Source organism: Lithobates pipiens, unplaced genomic scaffold, assembly GCF_037356315.1.
Source record: "Lithobates pipiens isolate NorthernLeopardFrog02 unplaced genomic scaffold, aLitPip1_a1.2 Scaffold_25, whole genome shotgun sequence".
NCBI classification, from domain to species: domain Eukaryota; kingdom Metazoa; phylum Chordata; class Amphibia; order Anura; family Ranidae; genus Lithobates; species Lithobates pipiens.
Genome location: NW_027507787.1, coordinates 108,916,293 through 108,941,943, shown reverse-complemented (window position 1 = coordinate 108,941,943; position 25,651 = coordinate 108,916,293). Strand labels below are relative to the sequence as shown.

Sequence of the window (25,651 nt, the reverse complement as noted above, 5' to 3'; positions counted from 1 at the left end):
GTCTTCTGTATACACGAGCCTCACTGTCTACTCTTGGTTGTCTTTTGTATAGCATCTCTTTATACATTAGCTCTCTGTATAGCCAAGCCTCTCTGTATACACTAGTCCACCGGTATACACTAGCAAGTCTGCATACACTAGCCTCTCTTTGTAACCCAACTTCTCTCTCTGTATACCTTAGCCTCCATCTCTGCATACCCAGGACGTTCTTCTCTATAATCTAGCCTATGTGTATACACTAGCCGGTCTTCTGTAGACATTAGCCTCCCTGTATAAACTAGCTGGTCTACTGTATACACTAGTCCGTCTGTATACACTAGCAAGCTTGCATACACTAGCCTCTCTGTGTAACCCAGCCTCCATCTCTGCATACCCAGGACGTTCTTCTCTATAATCTAGCCTATTTGTATACACTAGCCTGTCTTTTGTACACATTAGCCTCTGTGTATAAACTAGCCGGTCCTCTGTATATACTAGTCCATCTGTATACACTAGCAAGTATGCGTACTCTAGCCTCTCTCTCTGTATACCTTAGCCTCCATCTCTGCATACCCAGGACCTTCTTCTGTATAATCTAGCCTATCTGTATACACTAGCCTGTCTTTTGTACACATTTGCCTCTCTGTATAAACTAACCGGTCTTCTGTATATACTAGTCCGCCTGTATACACTAGCAAGTATGCATACTCTAGCCTCTCTCTCTGTATACCCTAGCCTCCATCTCTGCATACCCAGGACGTTCTTCTGTATAATCTAGCCTATCTGTATACACTAGCCTGTCTTTTGTACACATTAGCCTCTCTGTATAAACTAGCCGGTCCTCTGTATACACTAGTCCGTCTGTATACACTATCAAGTCTGTGTAACCAAGCCTCTCTCTCTGCATACCCTAGCCTCCATCTCTTGCATAAACCAGGACCTTCTTCTGTATAATCTAGCCTATCTGTATACACTAGCCTGTCTTTTGTACACATTAGCCTCTCTGTGTAAACTAGCCGGTCTACTGTATACACTAGTCCATCTGTATACACTAGCAAGTCTGCATACTCCTGCCTCTCTGTGTAACCCAGCCTCTCACTCTCTCTCTGTATACCCTAGCCTCCATCTCTGCATACCCAGGACGGTCTTCTGTATAATCTAGCCTATCTATATACACTAGCCGGTGTTTTGTACACTTTAGCCTCTCTGTATAAACTAGCCGGTCTTCTGCATACACAAGTCTCTCTGTATACCCTTGGATGTCTTTTGTATACACTAGCTGCTCTTTATACATTAGCTCTCTGTATACCCAAGCCTCTCTGTATACACTAGTCCGTCTGTATACACTAGAAAGTCTGCATACACCATCCTCTCTGTGTAACCCAGCCTCTCTCTCTGCATACCCAAGATGTTCTTCTCTATAATCTAGCCTATTTGTATACACTAGCCTGTCTTTTGCACACATTAGCCTCCCTATATAAACTAGCCGGTCTTCTGTATACACTAGCCCGTCTGTATACACTAGCAAGTATGCATACTCTAGCATCTCTCTCTGTATACCCTAGCCTCCATCTCTGCATACCCAGGACGTTCTTCTGTATAATCTAGCCTATCTGTATACACTAGTGTATACAGACAGACTAGTGTATACAGAGGACCGGCTAATGTGTACAAAAGACAGGCTACTGTATACACATAGGCTAGATTATACAGAAGAACGTCCTGGGTATGCAGAGCGCTCAGCTTCAAGGGATGGCCAATGTGAGTAATATGAGGGAAACTCCTCACCCCCGCCCCCACCTACCAGATCTGACTTTCATCCCCTTGCCCTCTCTGCCCCGGTCATCTGGTGGCAGTTTTATGCACTCCCTGGCCCCCACCCATTCATAATCCTTACCGACCTTTCCTTCCGCTGCTCACAGGAACACACTGGATGACTTGTCTAATTAACCAACTTGTACAAGACACCGCTATCCTCCTGTCTAACACCGGTCCCCCTTGGAGGCTTTACCCCTCACTGTTTGGGTGGCCCCTGCCTCTCCCTGGATGCTCCACATATACCACAACGACATTGTCAGAGGGGCACCACTTGACAAGACACGGGGCTTTCATGCCGGTGGCATCTCCCATTGGAGGAAGGGATGATGGCCCCAACCCCTTGGCAGCAAGTTCTTTCATGTACAGACCAGGGCGGCTCATCTTCCCTTCTGGAGTCTTGACCTTAGATGGGGGAGTTGCACTTTGGGGGGTTTGAGTGATACCTAGTGCGCTGTACTGGAAGGGCTTGACATTCCCGCATATGTGTCCCCTCCCCCTGGTTGCGCCCCTCGTCCCCCCCTTTGGCTCCCACCTACTCGTTGCCGACATTGCCTTCTGCAGCTTTCGGGGACCCTGGATGACTTATTTATTGAGCCTATTGGTACGAGACACTGCTTCCCTCCAGGGTGACTCTGGACCCCCCTGGAGGATTTACCCCTTACTGTTTGGGCAGTCCCAGCCTCCCTCTGGATGCTCTACACAGCCCCCGATGGCGATGCAGGAGAGACACTAATTGGCGGGCCCCAGGACTGCTGCTCGGGTAAAGTCTCCCGTTGGATGGAGGGATGGTGGCCCCAGCCCCTTGCCTGACAGATTTTCTATGCACCGACCAGGGCTGCTCCTCTTTCATCTTGATGTGGTGACCATGGAGGGGAGGAGTTGAAATTTATGGGGTCTGGGTGTTTGCTGGTGGGAGTGCGCTAAAGGACTTGACATTTCCGCATGTTTGTCCCCTCTCCCCTGTTTCCCCCCTCCCTTCCCTTCCCTCCTTTCCCTCCCCCTTTCCCCCCTTCCACTCCCCCTTTCCCTGCCCCTTTTCCCCCTGGGACGTGGACGGGGGAGAGGGGGTAAGGAGAGGACAATCTGCCAAAGGGAGAAATGCATTTGTTCGGGGACTGCATGTACTTTAGGGGTATGGGACGGGGGGTGGTGGATCCCATTCTGTGATGCCTTTTCTGTTGTGACAGGCTCCCTCGTGCATGCCTACGTTTAGGGCGAGCCGAGGAGACCCCTCAGTGCTGACAGTTATATGCTCTACCTCTGTTTTGGTTATACTATTGTTTTTTGGTTCTATGATGTTACTGATTGTCTTTTACTTGCATACCGGTATCAGACGTGACATTTACCACTGCCGGGACTGGGGGGACTAGGATTCGGGGGCTCCCTCTCCGACCTGTCTACCCACCAACCCAAGTAGGACAGCGCTTTAAACCCAGTGTACATCTGGTAAGCGCTATAGCATAATTGTGCTGTTTTAGTATACCCTTCCTGTACTGTTGAGTGCGGACAACCCTTAATTTCCCTCTCCCCCTGGGGTTGAGGTGCCCGGCCTCTTTTTCCCTTTACCTTTCCTTCCATTTGCCCTTCCTTTCTCCCCCTTAGTTCCCGCCATGCATTACCTACCCAAAACCTACCTTGGTTCAACTTTCTTTGCTTTTCTCTGACGTCCCCCTCCCCGAGGAGCGATGGCAGACTCAGTCAAGGTCACCTCTCTAAACGTTAAGGGACTGAACTCCCCTGAAAAACGGTGGATCCTCCTGTGAGAACTGAAGACTTCCTGTACTGATGTGGCCTTTATACAAGAAACACATTTTAAAAATACTACCCTCCCCTTTCTATGGTCGAGATCCTTCCCTAAGGTCTACCACTCTACTAACCCCTCCTCTAAGACCAAGGGAGTCTCCATTCTGATCTCTAGCAGGCTCCCCTGGGTTCTCCAGGATTCTCTGGTGGACACTGGGGGCCGATATCTTTTTCTTAGGGGCCACATTGGAGAGCGCCTTTTTACATTTGCCACTGTGTACGCTCCCAATGATCACCAAGACACGTTCCTCAGAACTACCCTGCACAGATTATGTGACTTTCGGGAGGGCCAGTTGATATTAGGTGGGGACGTTAATGTCCCCTTTCGCCATCGGTTGACACTTCTGCCTCTTGCTCCTCGCTCCTCATTTCCTCTAGAAAGCGGATTACTAAGTGTTTACTGAATGACCAATTAGTTGATGTCTGGCGTCTGCAACACTCTGGGGAAAGGGACTACTCTTTTTGCTCTTCCCCTCACAAATCATACTTGAGGATAGACTTCTTCTTGATTCCACATGACCAACTGCACTTGGTGAGCTCTTCCTCCATCGGCCATATTACTTGGTCCGACCACGCTCCTGTAACCCTTACCTACACCCTCTCTAGGAACCCCTCACCTAGGTCTCTATTCTGGCGCCTTAATGAGAGCCTCCTCCAGATACCAGAAGTTTTAGCAGATGTAACCAGGGAATTGGACCTTTATTTCCAAGAAAACTAAACGCAGGACTGTGACCCGGGGATAATTTGGGAGGCTCACAAGTCAGTACTCCGCAGGGTACTTATCAGGCACGGGGCGCGCATCAAACAAACACGGAAGGAACAGCTTGCTAATCTGTTTCATGAACTTGCCTCTGTGGAAGCGAAACATAAACATTCCCCCTCACGGACCTTAGAGATCAAATTGGGGACACTCCGTACCCATATTGCTGACCTACTCCATTATAAAGCAAAAGCGGCACTCCAGTTTTGTCGTAAACTGATGTAGGAGTCAGGGGACAAATGCGGAAAAATCTTAGCCAGGTCGGTAAAGGAGTTGAAATCTGGCTCTTACATACCACAGTTGATAGATGAGAATGGCCAGAGGGCCTCTACCCCAACCCAAATAGCCGAAGTCTTTGAAAAATGTTACTCTGATCTCTACAACCTGCCCGATTCAGGGTCTGGACAGGACAATATAGACAGATATGTAACCGGTTCTGGTCTACCAACCCTCTCATCGGAATCACGGGAGTACTTGGAGGACCCGATCACACTGGAAGAAGTCAAGACAGCCGTGGGACCTCCGAAGGTGGGTAAGGCTCCGGGCCCTGACGGATATACCGCACAATACTTTAAGACCTTCCTCCCTATTCTCGGCCCACGCTTGGTGAATTTATTTAATACTCTGAGCTCAAATGGGGATTTTCCTGAGGATACCCTTGGAGCCCACATCTCGTTGATACCTAAGGAGGGCAAAGACCCGGGCCTATGTGGGAGCTACAGAACCATTTTCCTCCTAAATTCGGTCCTAAAACTATTCTCTAAAATCCTCGCCACGTGATTGGCACATCACTTGCAGTCCCTTATACATATTGACCAGTTAGGTTTTATTTCCACCAGGGAAGATAGGGACAACACCATTAAGGTGCTTACCCTGATCCATAAAGCAAAGTCATCTGGGACCCCATGTCTTTTCATGAGTACTGATGCCGAGAAGGCTTTTGATCGGGTCAAATGGACATTAATGTTCTCGGTCCTTCGCCATATAGGTCTGAGTGAACGGATGCTGGCATGGATAAGTAAGATATACTCACGCCCTTCAGCTCAAGTCAAAGCGAATGGGGTTCTCTCATCTCCCCTTGACATCGGGAATGGGACCAGACAGGGTTGCCCCCTGTCGCCCCTATTATTCGCACTGTCATTGGAACCCTTTCTCTCCACAATTCGACAAAACTCAGACATAACGGGACTCCAAATGGGTACTATTGAGTGCAAGATATCTGCCTACGCGGATGACATGCTGTTCTCGCTGACGAATCCCAGAGTTTCCTTGCCAAATCTCCTTCGGGAATTCCAGATCTACGGGATACTTCTTGAAATCAAAGGCCATGGGGGTTGCAGTCCCCCCGCAAACGTTAATAGACTTGCAGTCCAATTTTCGATTTAAATGGACCCATACAGCCCTTAAGTACTTAGGTACTTACATTCCACCGGACATCGCGCGTACGTTTATGTTGAACTTCCCCCCACCCCTTGTCACTAAGATCCGCAGTTTGCTTCACGGGTGGCATTCTGACCTCCATTCCTGGTTCAGGAGATGCAATCTCATTAAAATGAACATACTCCCTAAATTTACTTATCTTTTCCAAGCTCTCCCGATCCAGATTCCAGTCTCGTTTTTTAAGCAAGCTCAATCCTTGCTCACTCAATTTAACTGGGCCCACAAAAATCCCAGACTTAAGCGGTCACAGCTGACATTGTCTAAACAACAGGGAGGGTTGGTTCTCCCTGACTTGCGACGCTACTACCTGGCCTCCCATCTGGGGCGTGTATTGGACTGGAATCGAAACAATCTTTCTAAGCTCACTCCCGAATTCCGCTAAGAAGCGCAATGTGGGGGGGGGGCGTGGCCTGGACAGCAATGGAGTAGGACGCTTGTGACCTGAGCTCCGCTCCTACCGCGATCTCCTGTAGTGATCCTGGGTGCCCACTGACTATTTTACCTACGATCTTACCGGTGTAATACCCGCTACTTTCTCGTGCATACATTGGGACGATGTCTAAGACGAAGAAGCAGTCTGCAGCGGCGGCATCTCTTAAAAAGTTCCGGCGGGACCATGAGGGCCAACATGGCGGACAGTCCACTCCGGCTGCAGAACCTGCTACCTCAGACACGGCGAAGGTGCTTGAGCCGATTTCTACAATACCTGCCAGACCACACTGACAACTAAGCTTGAGGAGGTTAAGGTGGATGTCTCACTTATCCGACAGGACATGGCTAAACTGCGTGACAGAGTGAAGGAAACTGAAACCCGGATCAGTCAGGCCGAAGATGTCCTGTTCCCTCTGCAGCATGCCCAGGAGGATGTGCAAAAGCAGCTCCAGCAGCTGGCCCAGAAACAGGACGACCTTGATAATAGGGCCCACAGATCTAACCTCCGCTTTATCTGCCTGCCGGAGGGCTCCGAGGGGGCTGACCCGGCGACATTTTTGGAATCTCTCCTGATTAAGGCCTACGGTAGGGAGGCGTTTTCTACCTCATTTATTATTGAAAGGGCCCACAGAATGCCTGCCCACCCGCCGCCGGAGGGGGCACCTCCTCGCACGTGCATTGCTAAGCTGCTAAATTACCGGGATAGGGATGCCATCCTTCGCCTTACTCGTGAAAAAGGCAACATCCCGTTTCAGAACGGACATATCTCAGTGTTTCCCGACTTCTCCGCAGAAGTTCAAAAACGTTGTTCCCGATTTGTGGAAGTCAAGAGGCGCCTCAGGGCACATCACCTCATGTACGCCATGTTGTACCCGGCCAGACTCCGCGTAGTGGGGGAAGATAGGGCCTACTTTTTTGAAGATCCTGAGATGGCAGTTTCCTGGTTGGACCAGAGAGACGCGGCTCGAAATCGGCCACCTCGAGACTAAAATCGTTGGAAGATTTGTGAGTACTCTATTTGCTCCCCCCTTTCTATTTGCCCGTGTGCAAGCAGATCGCTGTTGGACTGCCTATGCGTGGTTCATTATCCTCAGTCCCTGAATTGATGCTTCTGTTCTCCCTCTCTAACATGGATGGCCGTTGCTCTTGTTGACTGAACATGTACTGCTGCCTATGGCCACGCTCTGCGGACATCCCCCTGGTTCGTTACACAATACCCCTTCCCCCTCCCTCTTAGTTTGGGGGACCCGCTTGGCGGGCTCTATTGGGCCCTTTCCCTGGGGGGGTGGGGGGGACGCGGGTCATCTGGACTTGCTGCATGGGACTGCAGAACTTTGACTTTCTCCTGATACATGCCCTTTACTGGACTGTTATGTCCCGCTGCTGAACTGGGCACCGCACCAATGGGAGTGGGGTGGGAAATGGACGCATGGTCCGGCTCCGGCCTACAAGCCGGGTTATGACGGGAGAAGACTTGGTCTTGTCACTGGGTCCAGTGGCTTATTGTTATTGACATTGCCTAGTGTTCAATGGTTTGTTTTGGGAAGAGAGCTCCAGCCAAGTTGGGGTGGCTGAGAGCAGGGAGGGTGGGGATGGGTTGTAGTTATTATGTTATAGTATGTTATGTTTTATGCTTAGTTTATGGCACAAGCTTTATTTGGTTATGGAACAGACAAATGTCTCTTTTTCATGTATACTCTGATGAATATGGGAATGGATACTGCTTTGAGGGGTGGTTTGGATACTATTTTCCTCCTTGTGATATTGGCTGAGACCACGCCATGGGTACCCTGAAGTTGCTGACGTGGAATGTCAGGGGGATTCGGGATAAAATTAAGAGGGCGGCAGTGTTTGGGTGTCTCAAAACTTATAGAGCGGATATCACAGTCCTGGTGGAGACGCATATAACTGGGAGATTGCAAATAGCTTTGCGTCGCCCGTGGATTGGATGGGCCCACCCATACGTCCTATTCTCGCGGGGTGTCTGTATTGATATCTAAAACGGCACAGTTTTCCTTGGTTTCTTTGCAGACAGACCTGCAGGGCAGATATATATTTATACACTGCTTATTGCACGGAGAACAGTACATTATTCTCGCCTATTATGTACCCCCGCCTTATGATCATAGACTAATTACAGAGGGATTATCTTTTATGGCTCAACACCCTAATGTCCCAGCAATTTGGCTGGGTGATTTTAATATGGTTTTGAATCCGGGGGTGGATAGAATGAGCTCTACTCGAGGGGATCATTTACCGGGAGATACTGGCCTAGGTCGCACATTTCAGGAATTCTCTCTTACAGATCTGTGGCAATTTAAATATCAGGCTAAACGTGTTTACTCCTGTTTCTCTGCAACTCACTCCACCATGTCACGTATAGATTATATTGCTGTGTCCGCCCAGTTGTTACCCAGGCTAGTAGACACGGGCTATTATGCTAGATCATTGTCAGACCACGCTCCTTGCTGGGCAACTTTTTCCTTGACCCGACCTACTGGACCGAAACCATGGCGGCTTCACCCCTTCTGGTTAACCGCCTTGAGTGACAGCCAAGACTTAGGGGACGAATGGGGTTTTTTCTTTACTACTAATCAGGGGACGGCTCCGGTTGACTGTACCTGGGAGGCTTTTAAACTGCACGTACGCTCCCCTTTAACACACCGGATTAACCGGTTGAAGCGTACCTCCAAGACTTTGCTATCTAATGCCCTACGGGAGCTAGCCTCGGTGACCACTGACTTCACTACTGACCCCACACCTGCTAAGGCCCAGGTATTACGACACCGCACAAGGCTAGTAGATCACCTCCACATTGAACAGGCTAAGCAAAAGTTGTTTTTTGTTAAGCAACGGGTGTTTGAACAAGGAGAGAGGGCGGGAAAGTTGCTGGCCTACTTGGCGCATCGGGACTCCAAGCCCCCGGTGGTGGTTTCGTTGACTGACAATGGGGGTGAGGAGGTGACTGATCCGCCAACAGTGGCCACCATGTTTCGTGCTTACTATGCTGCCCTTTATGAGTCGCAGGTACATAGGCCGAGGACTGAGACTGGGGCATACCTCCGAGATATCTCTCTTCCCCACCTGTCTGAGGCTCAGGTTGAGTCTCTTGAGGCCCCGATATCGGCAGATGAGATTAGGCTAGCGGTGGCATCCCTTGCAACGGCTAAGGCCCCTGGACTGGATGGTATTCCCCTGGATTTCTATGCCCACTACTCTGAGACACTAGTGCCAGAATTGTTGAGATTATATACACACATATTTGACTCCGGGTCCCTACCTGATACTCTACGGCAGGCAGTTATTATAGTGATACCCAAGCCAGGAAAGGATCCCCACTGCCCGGATTCCTATCGCCCCATCTCGCTGCTCCAAGCAGATATTAAAATTTTGGCTAAAGTACTTGCCACCGTCTGAGTGGAGTCATCCTATCACTTGTTCACCCGGATTATGCCCGGGAAAAACACGGCCATTAATATCCGCCGGTTATATATGAATATCCAGGCTGAGCATGACAAAGTAGGCTCGAGGGTGGTCGTGTCACTGGATGCCGCTAAGGCGTTTGATTCCATTGAGTGGAATTATCTTTGGGAATGCTTGGGTAAATTTGGGTTTGGCCCCAATTTTGCTAAATGGATTACTCTCCTATACTATCGCCCAATGGCTAGAGTAGCGGTTAACAGATGGGTGTCGGACCCCTTTCAGCTGGGCCGTGGCACACGTCAGGGTTGTCTCCTATGTTATGTGCTTTGGCGGCATAACCGTTGGCTGCTGCACTTCGGGCACACCCGGCTGTAGTAGACCTCCGACGCGGTTCTCTGGTGGAATCGGTAAGTATGTATGCGGATGATACTTTACTGTATTTAGAGGACTCGGGTCGGTTGTTGGAGGCTGCCCTGGGGGTCATAGAGGAGTTTGGTGGTCATTCCGGTCTGCGTATTAATTGGACCAAGTCGCAGGTTCTACCCATTGACTTGTTCTCCCCGGACCGGGATGCAGCTTCTCTCCCGCTCTCCAGGGTATCCTCCATTCAGTATTTGGGAGTGCAGGTTACGAGGGAACCTGGGGAGTATATTCACCTTAATCTTAAACCACTGCTTCTGTATGTGCGGGAGAAGACTAAGGCATGGTCCCGTCTCCCTATTGGGGTTATGGGACGGATTAATATTACTAAAATGATCCTCCTGCCGAAACTCCTTTATGTACTTTGGCATTCCCCTGTCATGGTCCCCGTGGCGTTCTTTAAAACATTAGACGGTGTCTTAAACACCTTTATCTGGGGCCCATCTAGACATAAGTTGGCATGGAACACACTTAAAAACCCGACCTCTATGGGGGGACTGGCTCTCCCTGATTTCCACACATACTACATAGCAGCCCAGATTTCCCATTTTTATCACCTCCATAGAGCGGATAGTCACAGATATCAGGCCTTGGTGGGCGGGAGGGCTGAATCCCTTGTTGATACTCCCCTTCAGATAATTTTTCGGGGTGGTGGGGTTAGGGATGCCCGGTCCCGGATCCTGCCACACCACCGGAGTATTTGGAAACTAGCCCTTAGATTACTGGGAGCTGACTATTACCACTCACATACAACGCTATGGCGCAACCCCCTGCTTCGTGAGATGTCTGGCTTACCAGATGTAGACTTGTGGGCTTCTAGAGGGATACTTTTTCTGTATCAGGTGGTGACTCCTATGGGCGTAAGGGATTTTCCCTCCCTACAAGTGGAATTTAAAATACCCCCTCATATGCACTTTCGCTACTTGCAATTGCGACACGCGCTTCGTGCGCAATTTGCTCAGGACTTCCCGAATGTACAGTCGCTGGCTTTGACAGATGTAATTATGGGAGACGAACCGGCTAAATTGATCTCGACTCTATACGGCCTACTCCGGGCCCGCTTGGTGGCGCAAACCACTGAACGGGCCAGGTTGAGATGGGAAGAGGACATAGGTCCCTTTGATGGGGAGGAATGGGAGGATGCCTTTGAGAACGTTCAACAGGCTTCGCTTAGCCTACCTGACCGACTAACGCAGTACTATGTGATACACAGGTCCTATCTCACCCCTATCCGGATAGCTAAGTATCATCCTGACTATAACCCGAAGTGTCCCCGTTGCTCTTGTATGACTGGTACTTTCTACCATCTTCTCTGGCAATGCCCATTGGTCCAGGAGTATTGGGGGCAGATTGTCAGGTTTCTACATGACCACATGGGTTCACCCCTTCAACTTGACCCTAAGAGTTGCCTACTTAGTATATTTCCTGATACCTCTGTTGATCAATACTTGGCTACATTTTTGCACTCTACGCTGTTTACCGCACGAAAGCTTGTGGCTAAATACTGGATGCGTCCAACCATGCCTACTATGCAGGAATGGGTAATGGGCATTAATAGTAAGCTACCCTTGATTAAACTGGTGTATAGAAATCGTGGGTGTCCAGCCAAATACCACAAAATATGGGATAGGTGGGTGGAAAATCTGCATACGTGTGTGGAGTGAGCTATATTGGAGTCTATACTATCATTGTCAGGAATTTTCCTTAATGTAAGATGTATTACTGTCCATCACCTATGAAGAGGCTAATGTTTGTACCTACTGTAATATCTTGTTATAACTGAGTTGTTCAATAAACTTGTGCTGTTAAAAAAAAAGAAGCGCCATGTGGTGCTATAAGTATTTACCCACAGAATTTATGTCACATCCCACTATAGGGGCATAGTTGAAAGTCAGTCACCTGATCGCTACCCAAAACACACTCACGTCTTTGACTTCCCCCCTATTCCCTATATGTGACCATCCAACCTTTGAACTGGGGACCCACTTAGAAATTCCAACCTAGACAATGCATCTAAATTCGTCATTGATGGAAAATGGCCTTCTTTCTCAACCCTAACAGATCCGACAGGGCTTTTACAACTGCCTTTTTGGAGAGCGGCGCAACGACATCATTTTGTCCATTCCATCCCCAATCCTCAAACGTTTGCCCGCCCTCAGACGGAGTTTGAGACTCTATGCAGGAGCGAAGGCCCTTTGGCCCACATTCTCTCTCAAACAGATTACCCACACTTAACCTGTCTGTCCAACTGGGAAAAGGACCTTAATTGCTCATTTTCCCCAGCACAGAGACAACGCATTATCACTTTGGCTCTCAAAATGTCGCTGTGCACGAAGATACAGGAGACGAATTTTAAACTTCTCACCAGGTGGTATTTGACACCATCAAAGCTGCAGAAATGTTTCCCCTCTTCCTCGAACATATGCTGGAGGTGTGGAGAAGAAGAGGGCACGTTGCTGCACATTTTTTGGTCCTGCCCCAGCTTGGTGGACTTCTGGACAGAGATCTGATGCATAACACAAAAATTCACAGACTTCTCCATCCAGGAAGAGGCTGCATTCTTTCTCTTGCACCATTCACAGATTCCCATTAAGAAGTACAAAAAAATCAATTTTACGGCATGTGATAAATGCGGCGAAATCCTGCATCCCTCTCTATTGGAAAAAATGTTCCCCCCTTTCATTACTCACTGGCTTAGGAAAATAGAGGACATTAAAAAAAATGGAGGACTTGATCCTCACATCACAAGGTAAACAAGAATTTTTTAAACAAACCTGGGACATCTGGAATACCTTTATATTCTCGCTGGAAGGATGTCGCCTGCTATCGCCTTAGTGCTCTGAGCTTTCCTTGACTGGCCCCTTGGACAGTGGCTGCCATCGTGTCTCGTCCCCTCTTCTCCTTTTCTGATCTTTCAACCGTTCTCTTTTCTGCCTTACTCCCCTATCTCTCACCCCCTCCACCCCCTCTCCCTTTTGGAAAGAGTGGAAAATTGGGAATGACGGCCCCACCCCCCTCCTCTGGATGGATTATGCCGGAGGGACCTGGGGTTTGTGTGACCCTGCATCTTGGTACAGTACTTTATCCGTGCCTCGAATCATTGTGATTGATGGAAGGCAGACTCACAGTTGCAAATATACCTGTATCAGGTATTGTTCAGCTGCTTTTTGCTCTGTATTTCTCTGTTGCATTATGTACTCGGGGGACCGTCTTCCCCTATTTGGAGAAAAAATTATATTTGAAAAAAAAAGAAGCCTACGACACCTTGTATTCCCAGGCGGTCTCCCATCCAGGCATTAACCAGGCCCGACCCTGCTTAGCCTCCAAGATCAGATGAGATGGAACAGATTCAGGGTGATGTGGCCGTAGCCAATATCTTCAGGCACTCTCAACTCTCTTGACAAACACCAAGATGGTCAGCTTGGAAACAAGCGGAAAAAAATAGGTCAACGGCAACAACATAAAAAGAAGCCTACGGCATCTGGAAATCCCAGGCGGTCTCCCATCCAGGTACTAAACTGGTCCCAACCCAGCTTAGCCTCTGAGATCAGATGAGATTGGGCTCTTGCAGGGTGGTGTGGCCGTAGGAGATTTCTTCAGGCACTGGGAAACAAAAAAAAAAATCAAGTCAACGCCAACAACATGAGAAGAAGTCTACAGCACCTAGTATTCCCAACTGGTCTCCCATCCAGGTATTAACAAGGCCCGACCCTGTTTAGTCTCTGAGATCAGACGAGATCTGGTGCTTTCAGGGTTATGTGGCCATAGGCGAGCTCTTCAGGCACTCTCAACCCTCTTGACAAACACCAAGATGGTCACCTTGGTAAACAAACAAAAAAAAAAAAACAAGTCAACGCCAACAACATAAAAAGAAGCCTTCAGCACCTAGTATTCCCAGGTGGTCTCCAATCCAGGTACTAGCAAGGCCCGACCCTGTTTAGCCTCTGAGATCAGAGGAGATCGGGCGCTTTCAGGCTTATGTGCCCATAGGCAATCTCTTTGGGCACTCTCAACCCTCTTGACAAATGCCAAGATAGTCACCTTGGGAAACAAGCGGAAAAAAAACAGGTCAATGTCAACAACATAAAAAGAAGACTACGGCACCTGGTATTCCAAAGCCATCTCCCATCCAGGGACTAACTAGGCCCAACCCTTTTTATCCTCAGAGATGAGAAGAGATAGGGCTCTTTCAGGGTGATGCTGCTGTAAGCTAACTCTTTGGGCACTCTCAACCCTCTTGACAAATGCCAAGATGGTCACCTTGGGAAACAAGCGAAAAAAAAACAAAACGAATCAACGCCAACAACATAAAAAGAAGCCTACAATAACTGGTATTCCCAGGTGGTCTCCCATCCAGGTACTAACCAGGCCTGACTCTTCTTAGCCTCCAAGATCAGACGAGATTGGGTGCTTTCAGAGTGCTCGGACTCTTTCCCCATCACTAATGGGACGAGACAGGGGTGCCCTCTGTCTCCCCTAATTTTTATTCTGACACTGGAACCACTTATGTGTCACGTTCGGAATGACCCGAATATTACTGGTATATCCAAACCCTGGGCACACCACAAAATTGCGGCGTACGCTGACGATCTAATTTTTTTCGTCTCCAATCCACACATTTCGCTTCCCAATATACTCGCGGCTCTCCGGCGATACGGCAGCCTATCAAACTATAAAATCAATTGCACCGTCGGCTGTATTGAATATATCGGTCCCGGATGGTGAGGCCAAGAGGCTACGCTCCGCTTTCCCATTCTACTGAGCTGAAAAATCTATACGTTACCTGGGCGTTGACATCGCAGCGGATTTGGCGCAATTGTACCCGCTTAATTTTGTCCCTCTCCTGAATAGACTGAAATCTGATTTGGGAAACTGGCATGCTTTAACACTGACCTGGTTCGGGCCCTGTAATGCATTCAAAATGACGGCCCTCCCGCGGATCTTATACTTGTTCCAGACATTACCGATCCGGTTACCCCCAATTTTTTTCAGACAACTGCAGGTGCTGCTCCGGGACTTTATTTGGGTGCGCAAACCGCCCAGAGCCCTTTTGCAATTGCTTGCCAGACCAAAGGACAAGGGGGGTCTGGGTCTCCCAGATCTGAGACAATACAACAGAGCGACTCTGCTAGCGAGAGTCGTTGATTGGCATTGTAATGGCCCACACAAGCAGTGGGTGGAGATGGAGATTGAGGATGGATCCATTCCCCTATTGACCTCCCCGTGGCTCCTGTCCACCCTACCAAAAGACCTCAGAGATCACCCCGTAGTGGGAGCTACGTTGGCTGTTGTGCGGAGGTTGTTCCTCTGCACACACATTTCTCCCCTGCCATCACCAATGACTCCGGTTATAGGTAATCCAGACTTCCCACCGGGATTTACCAACAAGAAACTGTGACAGTTGACAGTGGTGGGGAAACAGCGTCTGGGAGACGTGTGGCCCTCGGGAGGGCTCCCGACCACGCAAACTGTCGCCGAGCTTTCTGACCCTCCGCTTGACTTGTTTAGTGCTTATCAACTTCGTCACTTTCTTTTGGCCATACAAAGGGCCCCCTACACTCCTAGAGACCTGACGCCCTATGAATCCATCTGTCACAAAAAGGAACCTGTGCGACACACCCTCTCCCTCCTCTACAACCTATTAAGTAGTCAGGAGGAGGAGTCGACCCCACCATTTATCCACAAATGGGAGAGGGACTTTGGCATCACATTTACCCCACAACAGATAGGGAAGATCCTGACATTAGTACATAAAGCTTCCATCGCAAACCAATATCAAGAATCAGGATACAAGATAGTCTCACGCTGGTATAGAGTCCCATACCTTCTGAATAAAATGAATACATCGATTCCGGATGTTTGTTGGAGGTGCAATTCAGATACGGGGACCATGGGACACATTTTATGGGCATGCCCGGCCTTGAGGAACTTTTGGGTGGAGGTGACCGGGACGATAAAAACTCTCAGAAATGTAGATATCGCAGACAACCCAGCAGCGTGCCTTCTACACTTGACCAAACAGCCTGTTCGAAAATACAAAAAAACCCTCACGATGCAACTCCTGGACGCCGCACGGGCCTGCATTCCCACACTGTGGAGGCAGCCTCAGCCCCCATCCAAGGTGCTGTGGTATTCCAAAGTCAATCATATTCTCCGGATGGAAGAATTGACCCCCACCCTTCACAACACTGAAGAGGCATTTAGTGTTACATGGAGGCCCTGGAGGTATTTTACTGGTACTTGAGACTACATTCGGGAGGTGAGCAGCGCCCCTGTCCCAGAAAACGACTGAACATCTAACGTTTACCTACGTAGGCCAAGTCTGCCCTGGGTGGCATTCCCCCCCTCTCCCTTTTGGTCTTTATTTTTCTTTTTTTCCCCGCCGCCATCCCCCCCCCTCCTCTCTCTCCGTCTTTTGCACTCTCTTCTTCCCCCGTCCTCCCTTTTCACTATGCCTTGTCTCCTTACTAGCCTTTGGGACCCAGAAGAACCCCAGGGTTCTGGACACGACCGGCTCATATTTTACTCTGGTTCACATAGGTCATGATAAGCTGGCTCGCTGTGGTCCCAGTTGTTCTCCATGATTACATTTGTCCGAACGGAGCTGCATTAGTTATACTGTACTACATATCGGAGGTGGGGTTTCTCTCTTTTCTGCATGAAACTCTAGGACTCCCCTCTGAGAACCCAGAGTTATTTGGCAGCCTATTTTTTGTTACCATGTAATTGTGACCCTGGGTCATGCTGTATGGTTGACTGTTATATTTATGTTGTTCTACTTATACTTAATAAATGAATAAAACAAAAAAAAAAACATAAGTCAATGCCAACAACTTAAAAAAAAAGCCTATGGCATCGAGAAATCCCAGGCGGTCTCCCATCCAGGTACTAACCAGGTCCCAACCCTGCTTAGGCCGCGTACACACGGGCGGACTGTTCGCCCAACTAGGTTCGTCAAACAGTTTGACAAACAGTCCATTCAAAATTTGCATGAGCGGACTGGACCACACACGACAAACGAACAGTCCGCTGAAAACTTGCGCGATGACGTGAACGGCACGTACGACGGGATGAGAGATTCGAAGTCCTATACACTGCAATGCAACCTTCGGCGTGTAAATCCTTTTTGAGCATGCGCGGAACTTAGTTTGACGAACAAGCCTACACATGAGCGGACTGTCCGCTCAAACCAAGTTTCAGCGGACAGTCTTACGGAAATTCCGAAAAACTTTGTTCGTTAGACTGTCCGCTGAAACTGTCCGCTGAAGCCCACACACGAGCGGACTGTCCGCTGAAACACTGTTCAGCGGACAAAGTTGGACGAACAGTCCGCCCGTGTGTACGCAGCCTTAGCCTCTGAGATCAAATGAGATTTGGCTCTTTCAGGCTGATGCAGCCATAGTAGATTTTTTCAGGCATGCTCAACCCTCTTGACAAACGCCAAGATGGTCACCTTGGGAAACAAACAAAAAAAACAAGTCAACGCCAACAACATAAAAAGAAGCCTACCGCACCTAGTATTTCCAGGCGGTCTCACATCCAGGTATTAACAAGCCGCGACCCTTTCTAGCCTCTGAGATCAGCGGAGATTAGGCGCTTTCAGGGTGATGTGCCCATAGGCAATCTCTTTGGGCACTCTCATCCCTCTTGAAAAATGCCAAGATAGTCACCCTGGGAAACAAGCGAAAAAAAACAGGTCAACACCAACAACATAAAAAGAAGAATACGGCACCTGGTATTCCAAGGCCGTCTCCCATTCAAGTACTAACTAGGCCCAACCCTTCTTAGCCTCTGAGATCAGAAGAGATAGGGTGCTTTCAGGGTGATGCGGCTGTAAGCGATCTCTTTAGGCACTCTCAACCCTCTTGACAAATGCCAAGATGATCACTTTGGGAAACAAGCGAAAAAAACAGGTCAACACCAACAACATAAAAATAAGCCTGTGGCATCTGGAAAACCCAGGCGGTCTCCCATCCAGGTACAAACCAGGCCCAACCCTGCTTTGCCTCTGAGACCAAACGAGATTGGGCGCTTTCAGGGTGTTGTGCTCCTAGGCAATTTCTTTGTGCACTCTCAACCCTCTTGACACATGCCAAGATGGTCACCTTGGGAAACAAGGGGGAAAAAACAGGTCAACGCCGACAACACAATGAGAAGCCTACGGCACCTGGTATTCCCAAGCTGTCTCCCATCCAGGTACTAACCAGGCCCATCGCTGCTTAGCCTCTGAGATCAGATGAGATTGGGCTCTTTCAGGGTGATTTGGCCGTAGGCACTCTCTTTGGGCACTCTGAAGCCTCTTGACAAAGGCCAAGATGGTCACCTTGGGAAACAAGCTAAAAAAACAGGTCAAAGCCAACAACATAAAAAGAAGCCAAGAAGAAAACATATGCGTATTGGTAGGGCAATGCTATTGCGACCGAAATTGAGGGGAGGTATTGGCTTCCCGGACCCTGCTCTATATTACACAGCAACGCACATGACACCGGTGGTTGACTGGTGCCGGTGTTCTGCCATATACTGTCCGGCCGTGATATAGTGTCTGCGCCGTACTGCGCATGCGCAGTACGGAGACGACGAAGCTTCGGAAAATCTCCGAAGCTGAACGGCGCCTGCACGGTGAGTGGAGGTGGTAGCCCCACTATCCAAGCGGACATAGGGTTGTGAATATTAGAGGGCCCCTCGTAGGCGAGGTTCACTCGCCGCGCTTCGGGTTCGGCCTCGCTGCGCTCGGCTCTTTTATATTCTTACTCTGTGTCCACTTGGATAGTGGGGATAGAACCTGGACTCAGTGCGCAGGCGCCGTTCATGCTCGGCAATTTTCAGAATCTGTGTTGCTGTGTACTGCGCATGCGCAGTACACAGCGGACAATATGCGATGGGGGACCATATGTGATAAGACACCGGCGTGGGGAACTGAAGCTATGGGTCAAGCTAGAGCAGGAGATGGCGTGGGTTCCACTGGCTGGTCTGCCTTGGGCGGGGAGGCCATTGGAGCCCTGTGTGACTACTCACCCGTTAATTGGCCTCTCGCTCGCCGAGATGGATAGTTTTTTCACCTTTCCCACCTGACTAACTTCCCTTCTCCTATGACCCCAATTATTGGACATCCTAGATTCCCTCCGGGCCTGTCTGACCAGGCCTTTACCAGGCAAGCCCCGAAAGGGCTTCTGAGAGCAGCCCTATTTCTTGGACCCACGGGCTTGATTCCCATGGGGACCATACTGCTAGAGCAAGTACCTGTTGCAATGGATAGCTGGAGAGCTAGACAGCTAATCCATTTCCTCAGATCACTACCTAACCATTCGTTCTTCTCTAGACAATTCCACCCCTTCGAGGAACTTTGCCTGGATGATGGCCCAATTCGTGGTTCCCTCTCTAGGTCCTACCAAATCCTGACAGACGCACAATCCTCCACGGATCCACCCTTCCTAGCTAAATGGAAAAGGGACTTACAAACTACATTCTCCAAACCACAGAAGGACAGAATACTCTTTTTCGCCCATAAGTCGTCACTCTGCAGTAAATATCAGGAGATCTCATATAAGCTGATCACACGCTGGTATCGTACACCGGTGGTGTTGGCCAAAATATTCCCCGGTCAATCTGACCGCTGCTGTCGCTGTGGGCAACAGGCTGGCACCATTCTCCAAATTTTTTGGGAATGCCCTAAATTACAAACATTCTGGCAGCCTGTCCTGAGACTCATCCACAAGATCGCTATTCCAAACGTTGGACAGCTGATGAGCTGGTGAGCCGAGGGCGTCTCTTGCTCCCTGGGAGGGGACCCCACCCTATCCACTCTACCCACGACACCCCCTTACCCCTTATTTTCCTTTTCTGCCATTTCCTTCCCCAATCTTCTCTTTCCCCTTCTCCCTCCTTTCAGTTCTACTATTTCCCTTCTTAACTCAAAAAAGGGGAAAGAAAATGGTATGTTCCGACCCCATTTGACTACTACACAATACTCTTCCCCTATCTATGGATATCTAAACTCTTCGAGGGTAGCAGGGCTAGTGTCAATAATATTTTAAGTGGTAGAGGATCCCAACGAGATGGAGCTTTAATCTCATCTTCATATGACCGCAAAGCTGTACACGTGCTATTCTCCTCGAATTTCTTACCATTGGCTCTGATATCCATGCAATATTATCGTTTGTTTGTAACTATTTGTATCACACATTCTGTGAAGTTGCCTTTGCATTGTATGTCGCATACTACTAAATAAATAAAAAAGAAGCCTATGGCACCTGGTATTCCCAGGCGGTCTCCCATCCAGGTACTAACCAGGCCCGACACTGTTTAGCATTCAAGATCAGACGAGATTGGGCGCTTTCAGGGTGATGGGGCCGTAGGTGATCTCTTCGGGCACTCTCAACCCTCTTGACAAACGCCAAGATGGTCACCTTGGGAAACAAGTGAAAAAAAAAACAGGTCAAGGCCAACAACATAAAAAGAAGCCTACAGCACCTAGTATTCCCAGGTGGTCTCCAATCCAGGTACTAGCAAGGCCCAACCCTGTTTAGCTTCTGAGATCAGAGGAGATCGGGTGCTTTCAGGGTTATGTGCCCATAGGCAATCTCTTTGGGCATTCTCAACCCTCTTGACAAATGCCAAGATAGTCACCTTGAGATACAAGCGAAAAAAAACAGGTCAATGTCAACAACATAAAAAGAAGAATACGGCACCTAGTATTCCAACGCCATCTCCCATCCAGGTACTAACTAGGCCCAACCCTTCTTAGCCTCAGAGAAGAGAAGAGATAGGGCTCTTTCAGGGTGATGCTGCTGTAAGCGATCTCTTTGGGCACTCTCAACCCTCTTGACAAATGCCAAGATGGTCACCTTGGGAAACAAGCAAAAAAAAAAAAACGAATCAACGCCAACAACATAAAAAGAAGCCTACAGGTACTAACCAGGCCCGACTCTTCTTAGCCTCCAAGATCAGACGAGATTGGGTGCTTTCAGAGTGATGTGGCCATAGGCAATCTCTTCAGGCACTCTCAACCCGCTTTACTCCACGCCGTCGGCAGCGGTACGGGTGAACGAGTGGTGCTCGGACTCTTTCCCCATCACTAATGGGACGAGGCAGGGGTGCCCTCTGTCTCCCCTCATTTTTATTCTGACACTGGAACCACTTATGTGTCACGTTCGGAATGACCCGAATATTACTGGCATATCCAAACCCTCGGCACACCACACCACAAAATTGCGGCGTAGGCTGACGATCTAATTTTTTCCGTCTCCAATCCACACATTTTGCTTCCCAATATACTTGCGTCTCTCCAGCGATACGGCAGCCTATCAAACTATAAAATCAATTGCGCCAAGTCAGCTGTATTGAATATATCGGTCCCGGATGGTGAGGCCAATAGGCTCCGCTCCGCTTTTCCATCTACTGGGCTGAAAAATCGATATGTTACCTGGGCGTTGACATCGCAGCGGATTTAGCGCAATTGTACCCGCTTAATTTTGTCCCTTTCCTGGATAGACTGAAATCTGATTTGGGAAACTGGCATGCTTTAACACTGACCTGGTTCGGGCGCTGTAATGCATTTAAAATGACGGCCCTCCCGCGGATCTTACACATGTTCCAGACATTACCGATCCGGTTACCCCCAATTTTTTTCAGACAACTGCAGGTGCTTCTCCGGGACTTTATTTGGGCGCGCAAACCGCCCAGAGCCCGTTTGCAATTGCTTGCCAGACCAAAGGACAAGGGGGGTCTGGGTCTCTCAGATCTCAGACAATACTACAGAGTGACTCTGCTAGCCAAAGTCGTTGATTGGCATTGTAATGGCCCACACAAGCAGTGGGTGGAGATGGAGATTGAGGATGGATCCATTCCCCTATTGACCTCCCCGTGGCTCCTGTCCTCCCTACCAAAAGACCTCAGAGGTCACCCCGTAGTGGGAGCTACGTTGGCTGTTGTGCGGAGGTTGTTCCGCTGCAAACACATTGCTCCCCTGCCATCACCAATGACTCCGGTTATAGGTAATCCAGACTTCCCACCGGGATTTACCAGCAAGAAACTGCGACAGTTGACAGTGGTGGGGAAACAGCGACTGGGAGAGGTGTCGCCCTCGGGAGGGCTCCCGACCACGCAAACTGTCGCCGAGCTTTCTGACCCTCCGCTTGACTTGTTTAGTGGTTATCAACTTCGTCACTTTCTTCTGGCCATACAAAGGGCCCCCTACACTCCTAGAGACCTGACACCCTATGAATCCATCTGTCACAAAAGGGAACCTGTGCGACACACCCTCTCCCTCCTGTACAACCTATTGAGTAGTCAGGAGGAGGAGTCGACCCCCACCATTTATCCACAAATGGGAGAGGGACTTAGGCATCACATTTACCCCACAACAGATAGGGAAGATCCTGACCTTAGTACATAAAGCTTCCATCGCAAACCAATATCAAGAATCAGGATACAAGATAGTCTCACGCTGGTATAGAGTCCCATACCTTCTGAATAAAATGGATAGATCGATCCCGGATGTTTGTTGGAGGGGAAATTCAGATACGGGGATCATGGGACGCCTTTTCTGGGCATGCCCGGCCTTGAGGAACTTTTGGGTTCCCAGCAGCGTGCCTTCTACACTTGACCGAACAGCCTGTTCGAAAATACAAAAAAACCCTCACGATGCAACTCCTGAATGCCGCCCGGGCCTGCATTCCCGCACTGTGGAGGCAGCCTCAGCCCCCATCCAAGGTGCTGTGGTATTCCAAAGTCAATCATATTCTCCGGATGGAAGAATTGACCGCCACCCTTCACAACACTGAAGAGGCATTTAGTGTTACATGGAGGCCCTGCAGGTATTTTACTGGTACTCGAGACTACGTTCGGGAGGTGAGCAGTGCCTCTGTCCCAGAAAACGACTGAACATCTAATGTTTACCTACGTAGGCCATGTCTGCCCTGGGTGGCATTCCCCCCTCCCTTTTTGTCTTTATTTTTCTTTTTTTTCCCGCCGCCATCCCCCCACCTCCTCTCTCTCCGTCTTTGCACTCTCTTCTTCCCCCGTCCTCCCTTTTGACTATGCCTTGTCTCCTTACTAGCCTTCGGGACCCAGAAGAACCCCAGGGTTCTGGACATGACCGGCTCATATTTTACTCTGGTTCACGTAGGTCATGATAAGCTGGCTCGCTGTGGTCCCAGTTCTCCATGATTACATTTGTCTGAACGGAGCTGCACTACTCCGTTACTCAGTACTTCTGTACTACATGTCGGAGGTGGGGTTTCTCTCTTTTCTGCATGAAACTGTAGGACTCCCCTCTGAGAACCCAGAGTTATTTGGCTGCCTATTTTTTGTTACCATGTAATGGTGACCCTGGGTCATGCTGTATGGTTGACTGTTATATTTATGTTGTTTTACTTAATAAAAGAATAATAAAAATAAAAAAAAATAAGTCAATGCCAACAACTTAAAACTAAAGCCTATGGCATCGAGAAATCCCAGGCGGTCTCCCATCCAGGTACTAACCATGTCCCAACCCTGCTTAGCCTCTGAGATCAAATGCACGCTCAACCCTCTTGACAAACGCCAAGATGGTCACCTTTGTAAACAAGCGAAAATAAACAGGTAAACGCCAACAACATAAAAAGAAGCCTACGGCGCCTGGTATTCACAGATGGTCTCCCATACAGGTATTAACCAGGCCGTACACTGCTAGGCCTCCGAGATCAGATGAGATTGTGCGCTTTCAGGGTGATGTGGCCATAGGTGTTCTATTTAGACACTCTCAACCCTCTTGACAAATAGCAAGATGGTTATCTTGGGAAACAAGTGAAAAAAAACAGGTCAACGCCAACAACATAGACCCTGGCGGTCTCCCATCTGACCCAGACCCTGCTTAGCCTCTGAGATCGGGCGCTTTCAGGGTGATGTGACCTCAGGCGAACGCTTTGGGACATACTCAAAACTCTTGACTGATGCTAAAATGGTCACCTTGGGAAACAAGCGAAAGAAAAACAGGTCAAAGCCAACAATATAAAAAGATTCCTACGGCACCTTTAATTAGGTACTATCCAGGCCGGACCCTGCTTAGCCTCTGAGATCAGATGAGATCGGGCGCTTTCAGGGGGATGTGGTCATAGGAGATTTCTTTGGGCTCTCCCAGCCCTCTTGACAAATGCCAAGATGATCACCTTGGGAAACAAGTGGAAAAAAAAAAACATGTCAACGCCAACAACATAAAAAGAATCCTACGACACCTGGTATTCCCAGTTGGTCTCCCACCCAGTTACTAATCAGGCCGGACAATGCTTAGCCTCCGAGATCAGACAAGATCAGGCACTTTCAAGGTGATGGGGCCATAGGCGATCTCTTTGGGCACTCTCAACCATCTTGACAAACGCCAACATGGTCATCTTGGGAAACAAGTGAAAAAAACCAAGTCATTGCCAACAGTTTCCTTGCCTGAAATAGGCATCTCAGAACTGCCAACTAATCCCAGGAGACAATACTTCGCCTCCATCCTGGTGGAGGTTCCAAACACCCGATCAATGGTTCCTGTCACCTCTGTCCAGTAGCGGATCAACTTCGGGCATGTTCAAAACATGTGCATCATGTCTCCCACCATGTTCCCGCACCGGGGGCAACTTGCGTCCGGCCGTTCGGCCAAACTGAAAAAGTTTACGAGGAGCATAATAGGTTCTATATAATAAGATCAGATGTGACATCCTCTGTGACGAGAGCCATAATTCACCACAGGCAGGATTCCTGTGGCCAAGTATAGCTCACCCGGCCTTGTATAGTGTGTTGCGGTGGTCAGGGAAAGAGGACGATAGGCAGGGACAGTGTCTTTACTGCTTGGGAACCTAGCACTGTTACAGTGGGTGTTAGTGCCTCCTGCACAGTACACACCTGAAGCTACCCTTTATTACTGGTGTTCAATTTCTGCAATACATGCATCTGCAGTGCAAAAGTTAGAGTGGGTGTTGTGTGCCTCCTGCACAGTATACACCTTATTGCTGGTGTTCTGTTTATGTAATACAGGAACCTAGCACTGTTACAGTGCTAGGGTGTACAGAGAAGCTGGTATATATAGAAGACTACAGCATACAGAAGAAAGGCTAGTGAATACAGAATACAGACTCGTGTATGTAGATAGGCTTGAGTATACAGAGATGCTAGAGTAAACAGTGAGACTGGGGTACACAGAGAGGCTAGTTTAAAGAGAGGCTAGTATATACAAAGATGTTAGTGTATATAGAGAGGTTAGTGTATAGAGAGAGTCGAGTGTATACAGAAAGGACAGTGCATATAGAGAAGCTAGTGTATACAGAAGACAGGCTTGGGTATACATCAAAGATGACAGTGTATACAGAAAACTGGGTAGTGCATGCAGAGAGTCTAGTGGGTACAGAAGACAGGCTGGTGTATTCTAGCTAGTATTTACAGTCTAGTGTATACAGAAGACAGACTGTGGTATACAGAGAGTTTAGTGTATTCAGAGAGTCTAGTGTATACAGTCGGCGAGTGTATGCATAAGACTGGCTAGTTTACACAGTGTTTACAGAGATGCAAGGGTGTACAGAGAAGCTGGTATATATAGAAGACTACAGCATACAGAAG

The 25,651-nt window shown here is 48.8% G+C and overlaps 5 pseudogenes; all 5 read right to left on the bottom strand.

Moving 5' to 3' along the window:
* Window positions 1-13,544: 13,544 nt before the first annotated feature.
* Window positions 13,545-13,664, bottom strand: LOC143932070 (5S ribosomal RNA; annotated as a pseudogene).
* A 62-nt stretch (window positions 13,665-13,726) lies between these two features.
* On the bottom strand, window positions 13,727-13,845 carry LOC143931860 (5S ribosomal RNA; annotated as a pseudogene).
* Window positions 13,846-18,230: 4,385 nt separating this feature from the next.
* Window positions 18,231-18,349, bottom strand: LOC143931071 (5S ribosomal RNA; annotated as a pseudogene).
* A 1,964-nt stretch (window positions 18,350-20,313) lies between these two features.
* On the bottom strand, window positions 20,314-20,432 carry LOC143932302 (5S ribosomal RNA; annotated as a pseudogene).
* Window positions 20,433-20,533: 101 nt separating this feature from the next.
* On the bottom strand, window positions 20,534-20,652 carry LOC143931104 (5S ribosomal RNA; annotated as a pseudogene).
* Window positions 20,653-25,651: the final 4,999 nt, after the last annotated feature.